The sequence below is a fragment of the Apus apus genome, chromosome 4, assembly GCF_020740795.1.
Source record: "Apus apus isolate bApuApu2 chromosome 4, bApuApu2.pri.cur, whole genome shotgun sequence".
Lineage (NCBI taxonomy): Eukaryota > Metazoa > Chordata > Aves > Apodiformes > Apodidae > Apus > Apus apus.
In genome coordinates this window covers 55,109,559-55,117,586 of record NC_067285.1, presented here as the reverse complement: position 1 = coordinate 55,117,586, position 8,028 = coordinate 55,109,559, and positions in this window count along the sequence as shown.

Below are 8,028 nucleotides of genomic sequence, written 5' to 3'. Positions count from 1 at the left end.
GACACTTTCAAGTCTTTTCATCAAGATAAAATGCGAGCAATTTCAAGCATAAGGTGGATTTTACCAATACATTTTCAAAATGTGAATGAGTTCTACAAGTACTTTTAGAAGTATTGCCAAAGGTACGTATCAGCTAGTATCTGAGCAATCTTGAAAAAACTACGTAGAAACACTGTCTTGTATTAAGACAGTTTGTAGTTTTACTATTACACAGAGAATACCTTTTGTAAAATTCTTAATCACTTTAGATACAGCAAAGATTTTTACTGTTGAGCTGATTTTGCTGGATCGACTGAATAATTTCAGACTAAATTTAAGTTGGCATATTTTTTTGTAGATGGTGGATGTTTCAAAAATTCCAGTCTTTTTGGAATACAGAATAAAAATCACTGTAAATTTCCCTGGAGTCCTGAGAAAGTTTGAGAACATAATCTATGTACTCTTTATATGTGCTAGTATCCCATACAATATTATCCTAGGGTATGAGCAAAATACAGACTACTTCAATACACATTTTTAATATACATTTGTTATCCTCTTTTCACAAGCAGTCGGTAGTCTTAAGCACCAGGTCCACAAAAGAAAAAAAATACCCAGGGAGGTTGTTGATGCCCCATGTCTGGAGGTTTTTAAGGCCTGGTTGGATGGGATTTTGTACAACCTGGTCTAGTGGTAGGGTTCCCTGCTCATGGCAGAGGAGTTGGAACTAAATGATCTTTAAGGTCCTTTCCAGCCTTAATGATTCTATGATTCTATTCTATGATTTATAATCAAGCTGTAACTTAAGAAGTTGCTTAATAGACTGTTTCAGAAGATGTAATAAGTTTCTCTGAAAGAAAATAATTTCAAGTAAAATGTAATTTGCAACTCTGCTTACTATCAGAAAACAACCAATAGTTATCTTTAGTATGAATAAGTCTGAGCTCCCTTAATATACTTTTCATGTAGCAACAGCTGTAAGTGAGTATTGTTTGAAGAAAGCATCTTTTCCTTGTAGAAATGTTATCCAGCTGCACTGCTGAAGTTACAACATATGTCCCGGTGTCCTAAGTATTGTGCAAAAGCTGGTTTGAAATACTCTCTGGTGGCATCTGATGAGTTAAAATAACTTTTAGCTGAGCATTGTTGTGCCTTTTTGGACAATAACAGATGTTTGTAAGACTTATTGTTTTGTTGTACTAAGTAATTCTATGATCTGTTTGTTGTAACTGTAGTTATAACTGATCTAATAAACTGTAGTTTATTAACAGAAAACTTTGATACAGCGCTAGGGTTGCCTGGAGGTATAATCATACCCTTCTGGAATGGCATGTTCAACAGTACTTGCTCTGCTGCCCAAGAATGCACAGATAACCTTAAGCACTACAGATTTCATAGCCAAAGGAGATTTGCCTGCACTAAAGCTGTATTCACTGTGTTAGGCACAGCTACTGTGAATATCAGAGGACTTAATTAGAGCAGTTTGGCAGTGAGAGAATGATGCAGTCTGGAAGGACTGCTCTGTGATTGAATTGAGTGAAACTTTTTCTGGCATGGGGATGCGCATGGCATGAAGGAGTGGATATGTATCTCAGGAATTAAAAACTCTTGTTCAGTACTGCTTCAGCTGCAGAACCTAGGCTGGTCTTGCTATTGACAGCAATTAGGTTGGAGGTGAGTGAAGCCTGGGTGTTTAATGAGAGGAAATTAAAAGTGTAAACACTCCTAATAAGAAAAGTGCTGTAAAATTAAGCACAGACAACATTTTTTTACTGTGAAGCAAAGAAGTGTTTTGGTGTGGGAAGGATAAAGGCAGATCTTGGTTTTTATTATTTGTAAACAAAGGTATTTATGTCATGAGTTGTTGTTGAAAGTAGTGTCTGAATGTATATGCTACCTAATTCTTACTCCCTATTTCCTGGAACCTTGAAATTTACAGTCATAGCCTTCACAGACATGATATTCAGACAAGGAAATAACTGTGCTATTTTTTTCTCTCAGTTTCCCGGGGTTTTGAAGATGTGGGTGACAGCTTAGTGAGTCACAGATATCAGTGTCTAAATTCCAAATCTTGCCAGCTGTAATATTTTGTGGTAAAAATAATCTTGAAGGACTAGAGAAAAAAAAAAAAAAATTTCTATGCTTCCACCCCTTTCTTGTGACCCCTTATAGAAAATCTGTCAACAGTGCCATAATTTTTGTCCTGTCCCTTTATGTTACTGGAGCTTAAAAAATATCCTTGCTTGCTGGCATTAGATGCAGATTCATTTATTCATGTGGCCACCCCCAAATAAGCTGTACTTGGGGCCAAGGAATTATTCCTCAGCCTTTCTTTGTATTTGTGTAGGCGTAGAGGCCTTTGCTAAAGTCATGAGAACAGGACTTCAAAGTTGTTATTTTAAGGCAGCTTGCCTAGAAGAAAAATATCTACATAAACCCCATGTTCTGTGTTAGCCTGATAGCTATCATCACCATCCTACTCAGTTGCTAGTGGAACTTTAAGAAGCTCCACTGCACAGTCAGAAATTATGATTTTCAAATAACTGCTTCAGGAGTCTTTGGCTGTTGGTGATTTTGTTCTTTTCCTGTGCATTGAGGAGAACAAGGCATCATTTCCATAGCTTGGTCTCAGTGTCAGTCACCCAACAATGGCCATCCTGTACAAGCACATATCTGGAAAAGCTTATGTCCCACCTGCTGACAAAACTGATGGCTCCTTTGTGGAAGTTTCTCTGCCGGAGATTCCTTCACCAATGCTGAAACAAAACATAGACTACCCAGAGTTATCGGTGCTTTCAGAAGATCCCAGAAGATCATAAGGGGAGAAAAGAGGACATTAAACTGACAAAAAACCTTTTAGGTCTTAAAGTCTCTCATTGCTGGAGAATTTAAAACTTACAAACAACTCAAAAAATTCAGTGAATCATGTCTGAGTTGTCCCAGGTAGATCTTAATAATTTATTAGTGATATAAAAGAGGATGAAGTCCTAAAAAGGAATTGTGCCAAGTGATAAAAATGAAGTACAGCCAAGGGATTTTGCTTAAGTTATGTTACCCAAATGCCTGGTACCTACTGCTAGGAAAATTGTCTAGGGTAAAAATGAAGCCCAGTCACTGTGGTGAAGTAGGTAGCATAAGAGAGAAATGTTGTCTGAAAACATCCATAAAAAATTTAAAATGTCGAATGATGCGTGAAAGCAGGAAGCTTCTTACAGAAAAAAAAGTTGCAGAAATTATTTATCATTTTCTGATTTTCTTTGAATTAGTTGCAGCAAGGTTGCCAAAGGAACAATCAAAGGAAGTATAAATCAATCTCTCATATGTTCTTGTTTAACTAAAAGAAGAAAAAAAATAGATTCTTGCAAAACATGATATAAAAAGTCTCAAGGTTAATGAGGAGAAAAAATCCCACCTGTGATAATTGATGATGTTAAATACCTGCTATTCAGTCTTACTGCCATGGAGGGCAGGGGAGTTCCATGTACTACTAACTGGATAAGAAGTTGCTTGAATGCTTTCAGATTGACCAAAAGCACGGTTCGGCGTCTCAGTACTCCATTGGAAAAACAGTAGACTCCATCAGTTATAAGGAAATACAAAATATTAGAATTATTTTTTTTTTCCTTATAACTGCATTTTGGCTCATTGGAAAGTTTCCAGCTCAAAAGATCCCAAACTGGGATTACTAATACCTTCTGTATTAAGGCAAGACTACATATTTCAGGCTTAACTGAAGGAAGCATATGAGTCTTAGAGGAGTTGGGAAAGGCAACTTTTAAGTAGAATGGTTTCTCAGTTTTACCTATGACACAGCTAGCACACTGCTACAAAACAGTTTTATCACTGTTTGTGCCATATTAGAAACAGTCTAATGATATAAATATATTTAAAATTTCTCTTGCATTCTCTTTTGTCTCTTTAAAATGAGATCTGTCATTTGTGGTAAAACAGCCATTAAGGTTGTGTAATGATTACTGATGTACAGTATTTCATTTTCAAAAGCCAGTACAGTTGCTTCCTGAAAGGCATTGAATAAACAAAGCTGCAAGCTGATGGCTCTGTCCATCTCACAGCAAAAATAGTGTGTTTGGATCTGATGCAGGTTCCTTCAGCAATACTGTCACTGTATTTTAACATTAGATTTCAAGAAATCAGCTAGACATGTAAAATGTTAGTTGCAGTTCTTTATTTTCCTCAACTACAGCTGGTGAAAAAAGTGCATTCTCAGAGTACTTACAAAGTTGACATTTTTACTAGAAGCAGTACTTAGAGGTGTTGAGTTTTAATGCTTTTTTTGTTCTGATATAACATTTACTGATGGACAAGAAGGTTGATTTGCTTTTTACTTCTTGCTTAGGTGCCTTGTGGACTGGAAGCAAAAAATCTCTTGATAAATGTATATGACAGTGGATCCTGTACACACACACAAGTAAAATAAGCAGTAGAATATGAATTAGCTCACCTGTTTGACCTAGGAAAGTGGATAAGCTTTATCTACTTCTAAACTCTTTCAGTTAGAAGTAGATGAATTCCTATGACTCCTGAAGACTCCAATGAATGAAACAAAAATACTGCTCCTACCTTAAGGTGCTTGGAATGCAAGAGTATGTAGATATAACCAATATACTAGGTAGAAATGGGAGTATTTGAGGTTAAGATGTCTACTGGTAAATCTGCATGTGTAAACTCTCAGTGTAAATAATTTGCAAGGGTTTGAACACCATACCAAACCATCATTTAATTTTGCTTGTTTAGCTTTTCACAGTCAATCCTTGATCCATAAAGCAATATCTAATTTTTTTGTGAAATATATACATAATTTAAAAGGTCTCCCTATTACAAGTGGTAGATGGAGTATTTTATCTTCCTTGTATCACAAAAAATATAACATCTGGATTTTTTATATTACTAGTGCTCATACTATGTACCTGCCAACACAGAATGCGCAGTTCAAACCACACAGAAAAACTCCATTAGTTGAATAAACTGAGTTAGGAAATGTATTGACTATAAAAAGTATAGGAACAAACACCTAAAGCAATGTGATTATATTGTATTAAAGCAACATTATGTTATTATTAGATTATTATATTTAATAAACATTATGTTTAAGTATTATAATATTATTGACATAGTATTATATCATAACCACAGTTCTTATAATTTAATATATTCTGGTATAGAGCATATCTCATACTAGAGTTTAAACAATGTCTCTTCAAAACTAACACTATAAATGTATCATCCTATAAAACAGCTGTACATATTTGTTCATTAATATAACTTAGATAACATTTTTAAATAAACATTTATTTCTTTTTACCAGAAATGAAAATCAGTTGAGCTAGATAATGGTAAATTTACCATCTAGGTAGAGCAAATGAAACAACAGAAAATACAGATTAATTGGAAAACTGAATAATCATAACATTTGATAAAGCATATATATATGCTTTTTAATATATATAAAAATAATTTTATATATATGCCACGTGTTGACCCCTGAGCATCACATAATTTTCTGTATAATGTATTATGCATGTTTATTTAATTTGAAAGGCACAAACACTTACAGAAAGATATTTTGATACTGAACAAACTTTGGCTAATTCTCGGCTCTGTTTCATCATGTTTAAAGAAAGCAGTGCTTTGTATAAAACTGTAATCACAAAGTAGGAAATTGGAATTACTGAACCTCTTTTTATGCTGCAGAAGCTAATGGCACAGGGAGAAGTGATGTGAGGCAGAAGAGATTCAGTGAGCTGCAAACTTTGTTAAAGCCTGTAACACTGACAAATATTCTTCTGCTCAACAGAAAATGCACATAATCATTTTATGCTGTAAAACTGGTTGGTCTACTTGGGTGACTACAGAGTTTTTGTTATTGTACGTGAGAACTGAACTCTGACATGTATATGTTGAAGTGGAAAGTCCGGAAGAATGCTGAGTCTCACTAGGTAAAAAAACAAAGGGCCAAAGTTTGTGTGCTTCAGGAGACTGTGGAATTACAGTCTAGGGGTGAAACCAGGCTGTTGTTTTTTTCTTGCCTAGAGAATCTGAATATTATAAGATACTAGCTGTATTACACAATAAATCTTAAGTGAATATTTGGGTTTAGAAGTTTGAAAGAACTGCGGAAACATCCAACTGGAAGATAAACACATTTCCATTCCTCAAGGGAATCAGATTTTGAAGGAATAGGGTGACAGATTCAATTCTTTTCTTGCGTGATATAGTGTTAGAGTCACAGTTTATAGTAACCTGTCATGATCCATTTCTGTTGAACACACATTTTTCCAAATGGACTGTAATAAATCAATTGAAGATGAAGGTATTTACTTAAATTAATTTCTTTTGTCCATGATGACAGGTTCCGAAGATTAGGCCTCACACCTTACATAATTCCTGATATTTTTTCAGCAGCTTCCCTCCACATTCACCATCTGGCTGAGACTTCCTTCAGACTCAGAAGGAAGAGACCCAAGATAAGATATTAGTTTGTATGCTAAATTTAAAATAGGCTTCTTTAGCCTTCAGTATGTCTCAATAAATTTTTCAGTTTATGTTCTAACTTCATTCCTTTTCCTTCTATATGTTTTTCACTTTCAGAGTTTCATGATATGGGTAAGTCAGTCGTTTAAACAGATGTTTCATTCTTTATTATATTTTCCCATCTTCTCCCCCAGTTTTACATATTCAATTAATTCCTGATCATCTAGTGCTATGTGTCATAGGAGAGCAAATTTGCAACAAGCCTCTGTCGTAGTCAATTTACCTGGAGGCCATAACCTACTGGGCAGAAATTTTCTATGTAAATGCAAATGTCTTTTACCTTGCTTTACAAATTTGATGATACTTCTGGAAACATTCACTGATGCTTCAGTGCTATAGGAGGTTAATATTGTTTCTCCAGTGTAGCCAGCTGCATGTCTAGTATTCCTACTTAGAGGCAGAAGTACTGAAAAATGGCAGTTCTTTGGTACTCAAAAATGCAACTGGCCAAAACATGCAGGTAGTAGTAACTCAGTGACATTTTCTGTTAAGGCATTTTCCCCAAAACAGTGAAGCTCCCAACAGGAGAGGTAGATGCAGTTCAGAATTTGCCTCTTTCAACTACCATTAACTTTCACAAAGCAGGACTCTATTAGGCTGCCCTTTGCTTGGTTCCCAGGGCTGCTGCCTTCTCACTGCTTAAAATAAAATCTGGACTCCAGAAATTACTGGTTACATTCTCTTATGTGCGTTCAGATGGAGGTATTATAGAAAATAGTCCTTATATAAATATACCAATGCTGATCCAGAACTGACTTTAAACAGTGAGGACTTTCAAATCTCACTCTGCACAGCACCTGATCAACAGGTGCTCAAATATGTGGAGCCACTGGAAGCAATGTTCTATTGATGAGAACCCAATATTTATCTTCAGGGTCTAATAAAACAGCAAGAAGGGAAAGGATGTCAAATATCATCTGCAGTAGTGCTACTGGCATTATCCTGTTAAAGTAAGATTAGCAAATGGCCTTTTTGATTCTAGGATATGCATCTCGAACAGGTGGAGATGAGACAAAAGAGACATGGCCAATGTCCAACAGAAAGTGGCTAACAGGGTGGCAAGCTGAATGGTCACAGACTTCATATTATTCTTTCAGAAAGACAAGATCACAGTATTTGACATACTTGCCACTGGCATGAGATTTAATGAAAAACAGAATAAAATTAACCAGGTAACTGATTTTCACAATGGCTAAGATAACACTATCTGAGCAAAGGAGCTGTATGTTTCTCCCATCATGAATACTGCTGGACTGTGTCCAGCTCCTTCAAAGTTAGAAATAAGAGAGACCCCTTTATCTCTTTGTAACAGTTTTAACTTTTTATTACCTTGCCTATATTCAAAGCATACCATTTTTTTAAGGAAAAATTTAAAATATAGGACCAGTTTACTTCACCCAAACTAAGTAGCAAACACTTCTTTCATAGATATTTTGCAGTAAAAAATAATTTGTTTCTTTCTTCTGTGATACCTCTGGCAGTGCTTAATCCTGATAT